This window comes from Eulemur rufifrons, chromosome 28 (assembly GCF_041146395.1).
Source record: "Eulemur rufifrons isolate Redbay chromosome 28, OSU_ERuf_1, whole genome shotgun sequence".
Classification (NCBI taxonomy): domain Eukaryota; kingdom Metazoa; phylum Chordata; class Mammalia; order Primates; family Lemuridae; genus Eulemur; species Eulemur rufifrons.
Genome location: NC_091010.1, coordinates 13,252,122 through 13,270,392, shown reverse-complemented (window position 1 = coordinate 13,270,392; position 18,271 = coordinate 13,252,122). Strand labels below are relative to the sequence as shown.

The 18,271-nt window shown below is 39.2% G+C and overlaps 1 protein-coding gene and 1 pseudogene across 1 annotated transcript in view; one reads left to right on the top strand and one right to left on the bottom strand.

Annotated features, from left to right (window-relative positions):
- Window positions 1-18,271, bottom strand: part of BMPR1A (bone morphogenetic protein receptor type 1A) — a 135,292-nt gene that overhangs the window by 62,330 nt on the left and 54,691 nt on the right. Inside the window, exon 2 of the mRNA XM_069459916.1 lies at window positions 6,237-6,351. The gene's annotated coding sequence lies outside the window, so the exon portion shown is untranslated. The remainder of the gene's footprint in view (window positions 1-6,236; window positions 6,352-18,271) is intronic.
- Window positions 13,082-14,676, top strand: LOC138376125 (large ribosomal subunit protein uL18 pseudogene; annotated as a pseudogene).

Sequence of the window (18,271 nt, the reverse complement as noted above, 5' to 3'; positions counted from 1 at the left end):
GGAGGCCGAGGAAGGAGGATCGCTTGAGGTCAGGAGTTTGAGACCAGCCTCAGCAAGAGTGAGACCCCATCTCTACTGAAAAATAGAAAGAAAGCTGGACAACTAAAAATAGAAAAAATTAGCCTGTTGTGGTAGTGCACACCTATAGTCCCAGCTACTTGGGAGGCTGAGACAGGAGTATCCCTTGTTTGAGCCTAGGAGTTTGAGGTTGCTGTGAGCTCGGCTGACAACACAGCACTCTGGCCCGGGCAACAGAGCAAGACTCTGTCTCAAAAAAAAAAAAAAAAAGTTATGAGGAGGCAGTCAGAATGAAAGAGTGAGAATAAACTTTCTATGTCTCTTTTTCTGGAGTAGCATAAGAACTAAAGAGCCTGAGGACAAGGCCTGGATGATGCTTCTGAGACCATGAGTTCAAGGCCTCTCTACAGAAGTGAGTGGATGTGTGGCTAAATGTTCAATGGGGTCCAAGGAGAAACCAATATTCAAGATACAGCTCATCTTTTCTACGTGCCTAGGGCTAAGTGCAACCTTGCTGCACGCAGGCCCTCAAAAGGTTGCTAGACCTAACACATCTCAGCAGACCCAAAGGCAACCTTCATACGCTACACTGCTATAGAATCTTGCATTTGGAGGTGTCCAGAGACACTGAGGACTCCCAGAGCTTCGAAAAATGGGTAACAGTTTGATATCCACAGGACGGAAAGACTCCTGCCTTCCAATGCCTACTGGACAACAGATGCCTACAGTCAGAACTAAGTAAGAGCTCAGGGAACTGAAAACCCCCAAAAGTGAACATAAAAAAATATAATTCATTTAAAGGGAACTCAGTAATAGGCAGGAAGACCAAGCTTAAAACTATGACCACTTAAGCAGAACTAACAGATCAGGTGACTCTGAAGCTGACAGTTTTGATTAGGGACCAAGGAGAAGAGGCTCTCGGCAAATCAAGCCCCAGAGCTAACTGCCCTGATGCTCAGGCTCAATAAGCTCAAGGGCACTAGAGGTATCAGTGGTAGACTGAGATGCTGTGCAGATTTTCTGGTAAGTCCCTATAGGAGAGCTGCAGCACAGACCTCTAGACTTCCCGAAGCAAGCACAAGCCTTCGACAGCCCTGTCTGAAAAGCAGTTCCTGCGCTGGACCCCAGTAGGGAACTCAACCACAGAGCACCAAGGATTTTATGACCAGAGCTACCCATCGTGATCCACCAATTCACAAGGCCAGGTGCAGCAGCAATCCATCCCAGGGTGGAACCGGTGTATTTGGAATAGAGCCTAGACAGGTCTAGAGGGCCTGCCTCCAGTAAACTGTAAGAGGTAACCCAGCACCTCACGTGTCCTACCCCTGTCACACTGATTTTTTAATTTCTCCTTGCACCAATAACTTCATGGTAGGTAAACTTGGGTCCTGGTTAACAGACACAAGTGAAAAATGGACTGCGGCTGCTCTATAGACCTACTCAGAGAGCTATGAAAGACAACAATGAAAGGACATTCTCTCGTGAAGGGAAAAGTGAGCAGAAGAGAAAAAACATGGGCCTCTGGGCACTGGAGAATGGTTTGGCTGATTGGTTAGAGGGATGGAAGGGGCAAACCAGGAAAATAAGAGAAAAGGGGCCTGGAAAAGAGGCATGTTGATGGTCCTATGGGAGTCAGCAAAGTGCCAACCTTTATGTTTTATGTTAATGCCCACCACAAATCACCACCAACAGAAGAGGCATTTAACTACATCCCAACTACCAGTGGATGACTCGTTAGTGGCTGTCAGCCAGCTTCTGACCTTGGCCTCAATGCCTGAACAGGCCCGTGAATGGAGCCATTACAGCAACAGAGGAAGGCTTTACATGGGCACCACAGCCTGGGCGCCTTCTTATGAAGGGTGATCTAATTACTGCCACTGCTGAATACCAATAACACAAGGAGGTGCAGAACTAACACTCCAGATGTGGGTTCGCCTTCTTTGCCCAGAGTACACCCCTGTAGAGCATCTCATGGTGAATATCAATTACGGCCTCAGGACCAGCTGCACTAGTGGGGATTAAAGCTTATTCTACTAACCCTCTTGTTTTAGATATTTCTATTAGTGATTAAAACCAGCTACCACTGTGAAGGGTCAGTGACAGAGTGGACTTAATGGGGCATGAGATAATCTTAGTGATGCAAGGGGCCGACTCTAGCAGACACTTGCAGGGCTGTACAACACATTCCCTCAGCCCACCTTTCTCACTGCAGCCACTGTGGACAGTCCCAGGCACTGTCCGGCAGCATCTGGCATCAAGTACGAGCCCAGGCACTGCTCTGTTTTTCTCCTCAGAGACTTCTTCAAACCTAAAGAAGACAGTTCAGCAGTATGGAGACATAACCACAGAAGTGCTAGAGTTAAAGCTCATGGAGCAACTCTCAATTAGCAAAAGATGAAAGTCAGTGGATAAATGTCCCAAGTTCCCTGTTGTCTGGTGGGACAACAGTAACGTATGTTCAGCAGGTTACTAGGGGGGCGGAACCCCAGTTCTGTTGCCAATACTGGCAACTGGCTCATTAATACATTTTATGTAGCTCTACTCCCTTCTCTGCCCACTTTTTCCATTCTCTTACTTCTGCTTTGTGGTTCATCACCCAGATAAACGACCAGCTGTAAGTCCTTTTCTCAGGCTGGACTTTCAAGGGAACCCAAACTAAGAGGCGGTAAAGTCAGGATTCAAACTGAAGCCATCTGGCTCTACTGCCTGCGCGTTTAAACAGAGTATGCTGCCCCTCTACAGTAGTAACGTGTGCTGTACATCATGGGGCACTAAACACAAATTAGAAGCAATGAACAAGTGTGCACACAGCAACAGGAGCTCTGTCTAGTGTTGAAAAAATTTTAAAAAGGCAAAGTGTTTGTAGCAAAACTTACTTGTGTTAATTAAACACACATACACGCACACCAAGAACACTATTTGTTTTATATGGATACACTCATTCGAAGAAATATAGCAAACAAATCAGAATGGTTTCCTATGGCACAAGGAGAGGAAAAATAGAGTCGAGGATCAAGAATAAAGGAGATACTATAAATTATCAACTGAGGGGCCTTATAGAAAACAAAGATAGTAATTTTCCTGTCATGAATTGAAGGTACGATTAACTTAAGTTTCTGAATCATAGTCCAAAACAGAAAAAAATAAAGGGGAAAGAACTGCCATTACTTAAACAGAAAAGTAAGGATTACATGTCATGAACAGGAGGTATCAAGATAAATACACAACTATTAAAATTTTTTAAAATTCAGCCAGGCACAGTGGCTCATCCCTATAATCCTAATACTTTGGTAGGCCAAGGTGGGAGGATCACTTGAGGCCAGGAGTTCGAGATCAGCCTGGGCAACATAGCAAGACTGTGTCTCTAACAAAAAATACAACAATTAGCCAGGTCAGTGTAGTCCCAGCTATTTGGGAGGCTGAGGCAAGAAGATTGCTCAAGTCCAGGAGTTTGAGGTTGCAGTGAGCTATGACGACGCCACTGTACCTAGACTGGCCCACAGAGTGAGACTCTTTCTCCAAAAAGGAAAAAAATTAATTCCCTTGCATTCTGTGAGTATGGAAAAAACTTGAACTGTTTTTCCTCTGCTTTCTCACCACTACAATCAACAAAGAAGACCTGTATGACCAAATGTGAGGGGACTTCTCCCTACAAACAAGCAAGTAGTCAATTCTGCATCAGACACCAGCAGGCTGTCCTCCAACTCAGTTCCAACACCATCTACCTGGAGATGGCGTCAGACCCCACAGGTTTGAAGGCTCAGTCCTCAAGAATGTCCCCCACTTCCGATGCTAAGTGCAAGCCCCAGGTTATTTTGCCCATGCTTTTGACCAACCAGCTATAAATCAGGGTTCCCACAGCCCCTTCCTCAGGTTCGATTAACTTGCCAGAGTGCTCACAGCAGGGAAACAGGTTTGCTGGTTTATTATAAAGGATGTCACAAAGGATACAGAAGAAGAGGTGCATAGGGCAAAGTAGGGGGGGGGGCAGAGTTTCCATGCCCTTCTAGGGTACACCACCCTCTAGGAACCTCCACATGCTCAGCTAGCCTAAAGCTCTCCAAACCCAGTTTTTTGGAGTTTTTATGGAAGCTTCATTATATAGGCATGATTGATTAAACCATTGGCAATTGCTGATTAACTTATCCTTTAGCTCCTCTCCCCTCCCCAAAGTTTGGCGGGGGTGGGAGTGTAAATCCCAACTTTCTAATCCTGCCTTGGTCTTCCTGGTGACCAGCCTCCATCCCGAAGCTACCTAGGTGCCGCCAGCCAGTCAATCATTAGCTTACAAAAAAAGACATCACTTTGGAGATTCTAAGGATTTTAGTTGTATGCCAGGATACAATTTGACTAATGAAATATATATTTTATAATATCATACCTTCCAATTTCCACTCAGCAATCTTCTCATCCTTCAAGACTCTGCTCAAATATCATTTCTTACATGAACTCTGCCTGACAATTTCCTCCTTAGCCTTTCTAGGTGATGCCAATACTTTCTTTTGACATGGTTACATGTGTATTGTTTACATTTTTTTTGAAAAATTATAATCCTATGTAACTATGGGGTACAAAGTGATGTTATGATGTATGTGTACAGTGTGGAATGATCCAATACACTTTTTCAATTATAATATAGCACTTTTCGAATTGTACTTGAATAACTGTTTACATGCTCATCTCTCAACAGGCTATTCTTGGAGAGTAAAGCAAGGAACTTGATTTACTGACCATTTTGTCTTCTCAACACCTAATACAGTGCCTGGCATAGACCAGGTGTTTGATACATGTTTAAAGGGAGAAAAAATTGAACAAACGGAGGCAAAGGTGTCACTCACTGCTATACTTCTGAGAGGTTTTAATATTAGAGTTTGTCCTTACTTGGATGGTGAAGGGGGATTAGAAAAAAAGGAGATAATGAAAACATTTGTGACACATTATAGAGGTAAAACTAGTAGGACTGGAGCTCTGGCTGAGGGCAGGAAGCAAAAGATGAGGAATCAGATACAGGACTGAGACTTTGAGCCTGTGTGACAAAGAGGTCCACTAAAAAAAGAGGGATACTGGGTGTGAAGCTCATGATGAACTAAGCGATAGACAATGAATGTGAAGTCTGTGGTGTTAACACGCTAAGCCATCCTGCAAACAGTTGAAATTATGGGTCTGAAACTTAGACAAAATGTAACACCCGAGAGAGAAAGTTGAAAAAGATCATTTTAGAGGTAACTGTTGAAATCATGAGATTAGGAAAGACAAAGAAAAAAACAGAAGAATTTCAAAGATAAAACCTTGAGGTCATTATTTAAGGGTAAGATCAGAAAGGAAAAAATTGTGAAGGACTAACTAAAGAAGTAGAATTAGAAGAGCACAGGGTCATGGAAACCAAGAGAATTTCAAGAAGGAAAAAATGACAATTACTACAGCAATCAAAGAATATGAAAACTAATAAAAGAATTAGAGAGTCACAGTATTTTCAGAGGAGCCAGTTTGGCAGGGGCAGTGGAGGATGAGTGAAAGCTGTGAGCAGAAGCAACAGGCAAAGCCTACCACTTCCAGAAGTGAAAGTAGAGACTGCTTCATAAAACTGTATGCCCTGTCTATTTTTTAAAACGTAGATCCCTAAAGAATTCAAACCTTTTACTTGACAATTTCAGTATGGCTTTTACACCAATGAGCTTGATTTCCCAGTACATATTGTCTTAGAATGGCTTCCTTTGTCTTGTTTCTGGCATGACTGCAGCTCCTATTTCTTTAAATTCTATTTCCTACTTCTTTAAATCAAATTCTATTTCCAAAGATCTATCATCCTGACATGTTAAAAATCTTCTCCTGAGTTCTAAAATTTGTGAAACTTTCAGAATAATGTAAACATTCATTTTTTTCAATACAATCTACCATTCTGAACTCTGCTTTGCAATCTTGGAAGAAATAAGTAAATAAACCATTTAATGCTTATTTTCTACAAGTACAGTTAATAAAGTGATATTAGTAAGAATAAACATTTTTCACTCTTGAAGAGGATCAACATTTATAAGAGGAAAATATATTAGAATTACTTATGAACTTATGAAGAAGGTGATTAAAGAAACTAATATAAAGTGGTGTTTTAAAGAAACTAAAGAAGCTGAAATGTTGCAGTGATAATTTTCAATTGTTAAGAAATGAGAATTTTCATATTATTTTAATTATTTTATTAAAAGGAAAAGTCTTTTCCTTACCTCGGAAATGCAGCTAGATAAAACTGTGTTTCCAATTTTCTCCAAACAGCTTTGACCTATGCTTCCATCTCATGAATTCCAAGACAGTATTAAACTGATGCATATTTTCATAAATCTGTTTAGGAAAAAAAACTTATTTAAGACTTGAAGAACTTTTGTTTTTCAGAATAACACATGTAGAAGCAATGCTAAAAATGTTTCACGTGCAAAACTATACATTTTCAAAGTAAAGTCAATGAAAAGTTCTACAGTTTTTAAGAAACCTATCACTTTGCCATTTTCCCCAACCTCTGCCCAAAGAAGTTTTTAGTTAGCTTAAAGCTTTGAGAGGGGGAAAAAAAATCTCATCTCAATTTGAAAAAACAGAAACAGGTAGAAGCAGCACTACAATTTACAATTCTGTAATATTCAGATTCCCACTTAGGTAAAAATATATTTGACTACCTAGCTAGTATCTCTTTTTTCACTTTTTATCACAAAGCCTCATAACCAGTTTTAATTTCAGCTGAACTTCTACCTGGAACACTAGGACTTGTGAAGATAAAGAATTAATTGCACTGGTTGGTCTAAGTCCGTGGGATAGGTTTGAACTACTGAATGCTAACGCTGCCATTAATATCCTACTGATTTAAGGGACAAACATTCACAAATCTAAAAGATGGAAAACATTAAAACATTTAATTTATTTAAAGATCTGTGTGCTGTTTACTTAGAGATCTTAAAAATAATTTTACTACATTTATCTTGTAACTGAAACTTGAAATAGCAGAGTATTCTGTTTCGTATTTTAAAATGAGCTAGCTGTATGTACATTACTTATGTCCCACTGCAAGGTCAACTGCCTTTGTCTTCAAGTCCATTTAGAAGTATCATTTGTGTCAACACTGAGGTTTAGTAATCTTGGCAATAATGACTAAATTCCTGTAAACTGGGGCAACTTGAACCGGTCTAGCATATCAGATAGCAGTCTTTCTTAAAGACAACAGTCTCCACTAGGCAGACAGGCGGCCAGAGGACCATGCTAAATCTTTCATGGTCCAACTAAAGACAGCCTGACCCTGAAAGCAATTAGTAATGCTTTGTCTGCATTCAGGAACCTTTAACAGTCTTCTCAATGCGCTAGTTACCCACAACTTAACCAGGCCCTTAACATTTTTCAGAGTGCCCATGACTATAATACTCTCAGACTATCACTCAGGGAAATGAGGGAAGGCAAGAATGGAGACGTCGTTTTTAGTGTTTTTCTGAAATGTTCATAATCTTAAAGAATTTCCCTTATACTAAACAAAAACGAAATGCATTGTATTTCCATTTTAGAAATGACATAAAGGTTTTTCTCCAAAGCCACTCTTTGCCAACTACTCCATTCATCCCTAAGGGAGTGTATGAGAGTGGGGGGGGGGGGGCAATCATTGTATTAATATTAAACAAAGTTCAGATTAATCTATTCCTGAAAAAGTACAGTCCATCAAAGTGTCTCTGTTTAAAAATATATGACTTGATTCTAATTCTACCAGATATTTCCAATGGATCAAATAGTAAATGAAATTAACATATAAGCCACTTACCAAGCATTATTACAGCACTATTTATCACAACATTATTTCCTTGGTTAAAAAAAGTTTTAAGCTTTAGGCTAAATCTAAAGTTTTTAAAAAATATGAAAATATATAACTAAAAGAATTTTCAAATATCCCATCTTCAAAGTCCAAGACCCCAGATTATCCATTCTCTCTCTGTTCTCTCACAAGTACAAACACTTAACAAAACAGAAACTTCAGAAAACCTTTTCTAAAGATTAAACTTAAGACTGGCTGAGGAAAATCAAGTAAGATTTGATTTCATTACTCAGAGGTAAACAAAAGACAATCAAAGGAAAGGATATGCTTCACGTACAGGTCTGCAAACTACTTTGTATTATACATACTAAAAATTATGTGAATAAAGTAAAGGTTAGGAACTTCACAATACAGTGCTATAGTCTTACAAGCACAATCTATAAATATCTACTTAGGATTTACATAGGCAAAATGTTGCTAACAATTTGAGCCACTTAATTTACTAGGTAATTTAGCACAGGCTTTTAGCACTATAAACTTGTGTTTATCTGCAAGGGATGCTACTCAAAACTGAACACTAAATAATAAATTAATTTTTTCACCAAGGATTTTGTGTCTGAAATTTTTAAGCTTATCAGTTGTAGAAATATATTAAAGAGAAACACATCAGAGCTTCTTAATGACTTGGAATAAATGAAAATCAAACCTTTCTAAACATATTCTAACATTTTATATTTCAGAGCTAACATTAAAATTTCCTCAATAACTATTTTCAAAGAAATGTAAAAAATCATTCTAATCCCACATTTTCTTTAAAAATATCTTTTTCTGCCATCAAAATGTAAATATCCTTCTTGGTTTTCAAAATTATTAAAATGGTTAAATCTTAAACCATTAATGTACTTTAAAGATCACTAACCATATGGAGCCTGGATATTATACTAGTTATCTTGGACTCTCAAGTGTTAGAATATCACCCATTGATTTCCGTGTTAGTAAGATTTGCTTTACAGGAAAGAATACCAAGAATATGCTTTTGATAAATATACTCTGTCTAAGACAAAATTTAAGATTACTTTAGAGTTTTTACCATACATCAAAATGTAGAATTCTTAGTATTCTGAAGAATCAGCAACACCGATTGCACACTTTGTTCTTCTACCACTCCAAATCCTCTCTTCCCTATCTTCATTTCTCCTTTCCTCTCGGCACCCATGAAAAGCACCTCATATACCATACAAACACTGCTATAAACCCTCCATCTGTATTCATATAGCCATCATTTATAAACCAAATTACAAAATATTCTACACTTTACAAACATTTCAGTTGGGATCTTAAACTAAAGGTATTACTGTTAAAACCTTCAGTACATTAACTAGAAAACTCAAACATTATGCTCTAGAAAGACATAACACAGTTTTAGTTTTAAATAACTCAAATGAACAGTATAATTTAGGCTAGTTCATCATGTATTTCTATAATGAAACATATGACCACGTAACACAAAAAGGGAGGGTCAACTCATGAATCAGTTGTATTCTAAAGTTCCAAAAGTTCATTTGTAAATTGAATATAAGCTTGATTTTGAAACTCAAGATAAGTTTTCTCATAAAGCCAAACATATAAACACTAATATTAAATCCATAATACAAATAAACTTAAGTGTACAATTCTATCACAGCACTCTTGTGCTTAAGCTTATTTCTAAATCAAACTGTATGCTTCTTATTCATTTCTGTATCCTAGAATCTAGTACAGTTAATGACACAGAGTAGGATTTCAGCAAGTATTAGCTGATCTGAAGTATTGAACAAGAACAACTCAGTGATTTGAAACTGAGTTGTCTAGAAAATCTAACCTGTCTAAACAGCAGAAAAGAACCAAAAGGAGAGGGGAAAAGGCTTCTTCCATGAGATATCAGAAAAAGATATTAATACTTGGCCTAGACAGCTCTGATCTAAACCAATTGTGGCAATTTCTATTCCCCTTGCCTGTGAGTAGTTTGGCAACAAGAATTTAATCGAATTCTGGTCAATAAGACAAGAGAATAGGGAACTTCTGGGAAAAGTTTTCCTGGCTGATGAAAAAAGACACCCAGGTAAAAACATCCTAAACTCCCCCCCCCCTTTTTTTGCATACAACTCTGTTTGAATGTGTCAACCAGAACTGTCGTAGCCATCACAGGACCACAAGGACAACCCAACAGATGAAGAACGGCAGCAGCATTAAAAGATGCAAAGAACCTGGGTCCTTAGTGATACTGTTATGCCTAAATGAATTAATCCTAGAACTATCTTAACTTGGATCTTCTTCTTATATTAAATTCTCTTATTATTTAAGCAATTTTCAGTTGCCAAAAGTAACCCAGAAGATACAGTGAGTTAGGAACAGATACACCATGTGTTTCCATGAATTCAACTGTTATCCGCACAATATTGACTCCCTTAAATTTATACCTCAGCCCAGATATTCTTTTGAACTAGATACGTGCTTTCAAACTACCAAACAGCTCTGTTAAATATTTCCTACAGTGGTACATCATGACAACAGTATCAATATAAAAGCCATCACCTACTAGCACAAAAATTGTTTATGTACCTGTAATTCACATTTTTGGCTAATAGCAGCACAATCTACCCAACTGCCAAAATTTGAAATCTTGGGATCATAAGCCCTACCCCCTCAGCTTCATATAGTATATTTACGCAGTTATTAAATGCTGCCTGTTCTTTCTAAGTCTGATATACATATCTTCAAAATCTGTCTCTCCTCCTCTCTATATACATCATGTAGTGCAGGCTCTCATCCTTCTTTCTTTCTTTTTTTTTTTTTTAGACAGAGTCTCACTCCATTGCCCTGGCTAGAGTGCTGTGGCGTCAGCCTAGCGCACAGCAACCTCCAACTTTTGGGCTCAAGTGATCCTCCTGCCTCAGTCTCCCGAGTAGCTGGGACTACAAGCATGTGCCACCATGCCCGGCTAATTTTTTCTATACATATTTTCAGCTGTCCATATAATTTCTTTCTATTTTTAGTAGAGATGGGGGTCTTGCTCTTGCTCAGGCTGGTCTCGAACTCCTGAGCTCAAACAATCCGCCCGCCTCGGCCTCCCAGAGTGCTAGGATTATAGGCATGAGCCACTGCGCCCGGCCTCTCATCTTTCTTATAGCCCACCTCAATTCTTGCCTCTATTCATTTTCCCTGTGTTTCTAAAAGATCACTGTGCTTTATGAAAAGATTATAAACATCATAAGTCATTAGGAAAATACGAATTCAAACTACAATTAGATACTGCTACACAGCCATTAGAATGGCCAAAATCAAAAAGACAGACAATACTAAGTGTTGATGAGCACATAGAGAAACTGGAACCCTCATACATTGCTGACGGGACTGTAAGATGATGCAGTCACTTTGGGGAACAATTTGCCAGTTTCTTAAAGTTAAATATAAACTCACCACAGAATCCCAAATGTCCTCTATATAGGAACCTAAACAAGAGAAATGAAAATATGTATCCACACAAAGACCTATCTACAAATTTTCACAGCAGCTCTATTCATAATATCCCCAAGCTGGAAACAATCCAAACATCCACCAACTGCTAAATGCATAAATGCTAAATGCATAAACAAAGTGTGGCATAACCTCATAATGGAATACTATCAGGCAATAAAAAGGAACAAACTACTAATGCATATTACAACATGAATGAGCCTCAAAACATGCTAAGTGAAAGAAGTCAGATGGAAAATACTACATATTGTATGATTCCATGTATACAAAATGTTTAGAAAAGGCAAATTTAGAGACAGAAAACAAAGCAGTCGTTGCCCAGATCAAAAGGTACGAGTAACTGTGGGAAGTGATGAAAATATTCTAAAATATCCACAGCACAACTCTAAAAATTTTCTAAAAATAAAAAGCACACTTTAAAAATTTTCAATGATTTCCAATTATTTACAAAACGAAGTTCAAATTCTTTAGGAGGGCACTCATAGACTGCTATAATCTGCTTTCAACCTATTTAACCTGCCTATCTTCTGCTACGATCCCTGCCAAAGAGCCTCCTGCTGGCTACAGTAAACTGTGTGTTTGCTGTTTCCTAAATAGGCCAGCCTACTTAGTACTTCTACCTTTCTTCACAGTTGCAATTCCATTTCAAAAGTCAAAGTGTTCTTATCTTTTATCTTTTGCCAGGTGAACTTCCATTTGTCCTCACAAAGACCTACCTCAAATATCTCCTCCTTGTTAAATCTTCCCCACTCCCTTATGTAGTCGCTTATTCTAAAGGAGTCCAGTAATAACACACTGTGCACTTACCACAACGAATTATGATGAATTGCTCATAAATATTTCATTTTTACAAATGTTATCATACAGCAATACCATTTCACTAGTGCTGTGTCCCTAGTGTTTTAAGCATAGTCCAGTGCCCGGCATATTGGAGGTAATCAATACACTTGTGCATAAGTGAATCGTGTTACACTGAACAGAAAAATCCAAAAGTAGGTAAAATGAGCTCTGCACTGGAAAGACACTTGTATAAGGGTGCTTACTGCCACTAGTACATAAGAAAAACAGGAAGTTATCCAATGTCACCTAAATGTTTATCGGTATGGGATCAACTAAATAGTTACACTAAAACACTATACAGTCATTTAAAAGAATGAGAAACCTTATCTATTTTTATGGACATGGAAAGAGGTTCCAAATACTTTAAGTTTTAAAAAACTATAAAATAAGTCACTCCTCTTATTTAAAAGAGCAAACAAAACTATACACACATACATAAGTACGTGTGTGCATCACGTATGAGGAAGGTGAAAGGCTGGCTGGCAGGCTACATATGCAACTGCTTTGGTGTAGGCAAAAAAGTAGAAATAACATCTGCCGACAGCCCATCAACTGACAAATGGATAAACAAAACATGGTCTATCCACACAATGGATATTATTCAGCCATAAAAATAAATGAAGCCATAGAAAGAATTGATTCATGATGCAATATGGATGAACCTGGGAAGCTGCTAAGTAAAAGAAGCCAGACACAAAGGGCCACACATTGTATGACTTCATTTATACGAAATACTCAGAATAGGCAATTCCATAGACACAGAAAGCAAATCAGCAGTTGTCTAGGGCTGGCGAGTGGGAGTGGGAATGGAGAATGACACCAAACGTATGATCCATGAAGAAAAAAACATAATAAATTGGACTTCATCAAAATTAAAAATACTTACTCTACAAAAGACTCTGTTGGGAAGGTGAAAAAAAGGTACAGACTATGAAAATATATTTGCAAACCACATATGAGACAAAGGACTCATCTAGAATATATAAAGAAATCTCAAAACTCGAAGTCTGTGGGGAGGGGGCGCACAGGCTTGGGTCTCTATTCAGCAGGATGGGGTTTGTAACTAGGCCTTATTCTTAAAGGCCGACTTTAAGAGATATCAAGTGAAATTTAGAAGATGATGAGAGGGTAAAACTGCTTACTACACTCAGAAACGCTTGGCAATGTAGGGTAAAAACAAGCACAACACACCCAAATACAGAATGATACTTTGTGTAACTAACATACCATTTGTCAGACTGCTTATGCCCGTATAGAAGGGGACATGATAGTCTGCGCAGTTTATGCACATGAGCTACCAAAATATGGTGTGAAGATTGTCAATGGGAAAAAGTTAAATTTTGTAAAATAATTTTAGAGAGATTTATTTTGAGTCAAATTTGAGGATTATGACCTGGAGTTATGTCCAAGAGGTCTTGAGTAAGTGGACTCGTTGTGGCTGGGTTACAGTTTGATTTTATATATTTTAGGGAGACAGGGGTTATAGGTAAAGTTATAAATTAATATGTGGGAGGCATATATTGGTTTGGCCCGAAAAGGTGGGCCACTTTGAATTGGGGGGGTTATAGGTTATAGGTGGGTTTAAAGGTTTTTTGGCTTATAATTGGTTAAAGACATGAAGTTTTGTTTAAAGGTTTGGAATGTTTTAATATAGTTGTTATTAGAGATAAGTTACCAGACATATATTTGTTGTATAAATTGAGGACCTGTAGGTTTGTCTTATATAGTCTTAGGCCTGTTAATGGGTTATAAAGGATGTTCCCAAGAAGGGAGGGGGGCATGATGAGGCATGTCTGACCTCCTTCCTCCTGGCAGGCAATTTAGTTTTAGGATATTCCTTTGTTCACAAGGGTGTCCATTTAGTCAGCCGGTGGAGGGGGTGAGCCTTAAAATTTTATTTTAGTTCACAAGGCTGACCTGACAAATTGTGCCGCAGTGTACCGCACTGGCCTGTCGCTGGCCCGCAAGCTTCGCAGTAGGTTTGGCATGGACAAGATCTACCCCAAGGCAAGGCCAAGTGGAGGTGACTGGAGATGAATACAATGTGGAAAGCTTCGATGGCCGGCTTGGTGCTTTTACGGGCTATTTGGATGCAGCCCTTGCCAGAACCACTACTGGAAATAAAGTTTTGGGGGCCCTGAAGGGAGCTGTGGATGGAGGCTTGTCTATCCCTCAAAGTACCAAATGATTTCCCTGGTTACAATTCTGAAGGCAAGGAATTTAACACAGAAGTACATGGGAAGCACACCGTGGGTCGGAATGTTGCAGATTATATGCGTTACCTGGTGGAAGAAGATGAAGATGCTCACAAGAAAAAGTTCTCTCAATATATAAAGAATGTCATTCCAGACATGATGGAGGAGATATATATGTAAGAAAGCTATATGAGATAATCCAGTCTATGAGAAGAAATCCCAAGAAAGAAGAGGTGGAACCATCCCAAAATGTCCCTTGCCCAGAACAAAGACTGGGTAGCTCAGAAGGCAAGCTTCCTCAGAGCTCAGGAGCAGGCTGCTGAAAGCTAAGCCAAACAGCAATTTTCTATGAGGATTTTTCACATAAAGACAATAAATTTATTAAGCAACCCCGCCCCCCAAACAAACAAAAATCTCAAAACTCAACATTAAAAAAAATTCAACTGAAAAATTGGGCAAAAAATATGAAGAGACATTTCAATGAAGAGGATATATGGGTGGCAAATAATCCCATGAAAAGATATGGTCAACATTACTAGACATCAGGGAAATAGAAATTAAGACTATGCTGAGATCATCACTCCATTCCTATTGGTACAGCTAAAATAAAAAAGTGACAAAACCAGGTGCTGACAAGAATGCGAAGAAAATGGATCTCTCATGCATTGCTGGTGAGCATGTAAAATGGCACAGCCACTCTGGAAAAGTTTGGCAGTTTCTTCAAAAACTAAATATACACTAACATGCAACTCATCAATTGTACTCCCAGGCACTGATAAAGATTCTTGCTTGGTCAGGTTCCTGAACTGTCTCCTACACCCATCTACGCACTTCCTTATAAAATCCAGTTTTAGCCAAGAACCTAAGTTAGGCAAGCACCTCCCACCCTGGTATCTGATCAGGTTCCTCATCCTCCACTACCCCCCAGGTGATGTCTGGTCACCCGGACCCGTCTTCAGCAAGAATCCTGTTAGGTTGGTTTAGCCAGAATCCTCCTTAGCCCCTGATGTTTCTTCTTGGTAATTTCCCATCCACTGACCCCACCTGCTCCTTAGCCGTCACCTCCCACTTGCCCAAGCTATACTAAGCACCGAGGCCAATCTCTCTCTGCCCCCTGGCAGGACACTGCAGCAGCGGTCCCTGCACCTACAGTGATAGTCTTTATCATGCTTTAACAAGTGTCATGGAATCACTTTTTCTTTAACAGCACCTGTCCCAAAGAAATAAAAATTTATGTCCACACAAAAACCTCAACATAATAAATGTTCATAACAGCTTTATTTTTAATAGCCAAAAACTAGGAGCGGGTGGAATTATCCTTCAACAGGTAAATGGCTGAACAAACTATGGTACATCCATACCACGAAATCCTATTCAGCAATAAAAAGGAAAGAACTGTTGATTCACATTACTTGGATAGATCTCAAGGAATTAGGCTGAGGGAAAAAAAGCTAATTTCAAAAGGTCACACACTAGATGATTCCATTAAACATTCTCAAAATGACAAAATCACAGAGACGAAAAACAGATTAACAGTTGTCAAGGGGGCAGGTGTGTGTAGTACAAGGGAGAACTTTGTGATGACGGAATTTGTGTCTTGCTGCCACGGTGGTTACTTAAATCTACTACACGTATGTTTAAACAACATAGAACTATACATGAAAAGTACCAGTATCAATTTCTGGTTTCATATTGTATTATGGGTAGTAAGAAGTAACTATCAGGGGAAAGATGAAGGGTGCAAGGGACCTCTCCTTACTATTTTTGCAATTTCCTGTGAATCTATAATTGCTTCAAAATTTTAAAAAATCTATTTTCTAAAGATAGTGCTTTTACCTCTGCGTTCCATTAGATCTTGAATAGTAAAATAACTGTTCAAAGACTATTCAAGACATCATCTTTCTTTTATGTGAGTGTAAGTATACATATGTGTGTATATACCTATGTGCCTTTTTTTTTTTTTTTTTGAGACAGGGTTTCACTCTGTCTCCTGGGATCTCTCATGCATTGCCAGTGAGCATGTAAGTGGCGTGATAACTCGGTGGTGTGATCATAGCTCCCTGCAACCTCAAACCCCTGGGCTCACACAATCCTCCTGCTTTAGCCTCCTAGGTAGCTGAGACTGCAGGCATGTGCCAACACATATGGCTGGGTTTTTAAAAATTTTTGTAGAGACAAGGGTCTCGCTATGTTGCTCAGGCTGGTCTTGAACTATTGGCCTCAAATAATCGTCCTGCCTTGGCCTCCCAAAGTGCTAGGATTATGGGCAGCATGAGCCACCGCATCCGGCCACACGTGCATTTTTTGAATAGCAAAGAAGAAAAGATTAGCTAGGAAACTTCAATTCTGCAGTGGTTTCTAGTTTCCTATGGAATGAAGAGTCCCCAGAGTAGAGGACTAAACAAAACAGCAGTTCCCAGGTCAACTTCTGAGTCCTCAGTCTTAAGTTAGGAAAGGGCCTTTTCCTCTTGGTATCCCTCCTCCTCTGGCTCTGTGAAGCAGTGGTTATCCCAAGGTGAGTGTCAATCTGTTCTAGGGGTAGCACCTGCAGCAAAATGAACCCCCAGATAATCATCTATCTCTATGTTCTTTCTCAATTTATCTTTCCCAACTATGAAGCATGAAAACCACTTCAATATTCTTTTATTCACTACAATTTAATAACACACTATAATGTAAGACATTTAAATTATTTGATACATCATCTTTGCCTTTCCAAGTAAATCCAATTTAGTCAGTAGAGAAATATACCACATATCACCTGTTTTTATCCTACAGAGCAGTGGTCCCCAAACTTTTTGGCACCAGGGACTGGTTTCATGGAAGACAATTTTTCCACGGACTGGGGGTGGGGGGCAGTGGGAATGGTCTCGGATGATTCAAGCACATTACATTTATTGTGCAGACAAACCTCTCTGCTATTGACTATCTGTATTTGCAGCTGCTCTCCAGTACTAGCGTCACCTAGCGTCACTACCTCAGCTCCATCTCAGACCATCAGACATTAGATTCTCAGCCCAGATCTCTCACATGCACAGTTTACAGTAGGGTTTGTGCTCCTGTGAGAATCTAATGTTGCCACTGATCTGACAGGAGGCGGAGCTCAGGCAGTGAGTGAGCAATGGGAAGTGGCTATAAATACAGATGAAGTTTCTTCTGCTGCTCGCCTCCTGCTGTGTGGCCCTGTTCCTAATAGGCCACAGACTGGTACCAGTTCAGGGGTTAGGGACTGTAGCTATGGAGGTGTTCAGAAATTACCAATAGACCATTTGTTTTATTGGCTGATAAGTAAAAGTACCTCGGAGCAAGCTACTCTGAATTTCACCACATGAAACAATAAAATTTCTACTATGAGGAATTATCAGGAAGTGATTCTAGATTGCTAAGGGTCCACTAATTCTTTTAAAATGTGCATTGTTGCACCTTCTCAACACATAAAGAAATTTAGAATTGACATTATGAACACCAGTTACAGAGTTATGCTATAATATAGTGAAATCATCAGGGACTATTAATACATACTGTTTATTCTAGACCTAAATGGTCCCCAAAGAGTGTTGTGTCTACTTATTTACTTGCTTATTTGTATGTTTTAGCTTGTATCCCCATCTTTTTCTTAAGTTTTCTCTTCTTTGCTAACACCTACCTGGAATGCACATTTGCCAATACCACTACCCTCTACTCGTTTTTCATTTACATCATCTCTGGGAATCAGAAAGTTCTATAGCAGCAGCCCCCAACTCCCCAACTGTTTTGGCACCATGATGATTCAGGATGATTCAGGCAGTTTCATGGAAGACAATTTTTCCACGGGAAGGGGCAGGGGGGTACTCAGGCTGTGATATGATTGATGGAGAAGGCGAGTAGCTGAAGCTTCTCAACCACCACTGTGCCCCCTGCCTTCCTAAGTTTCACTGGTGGCAGG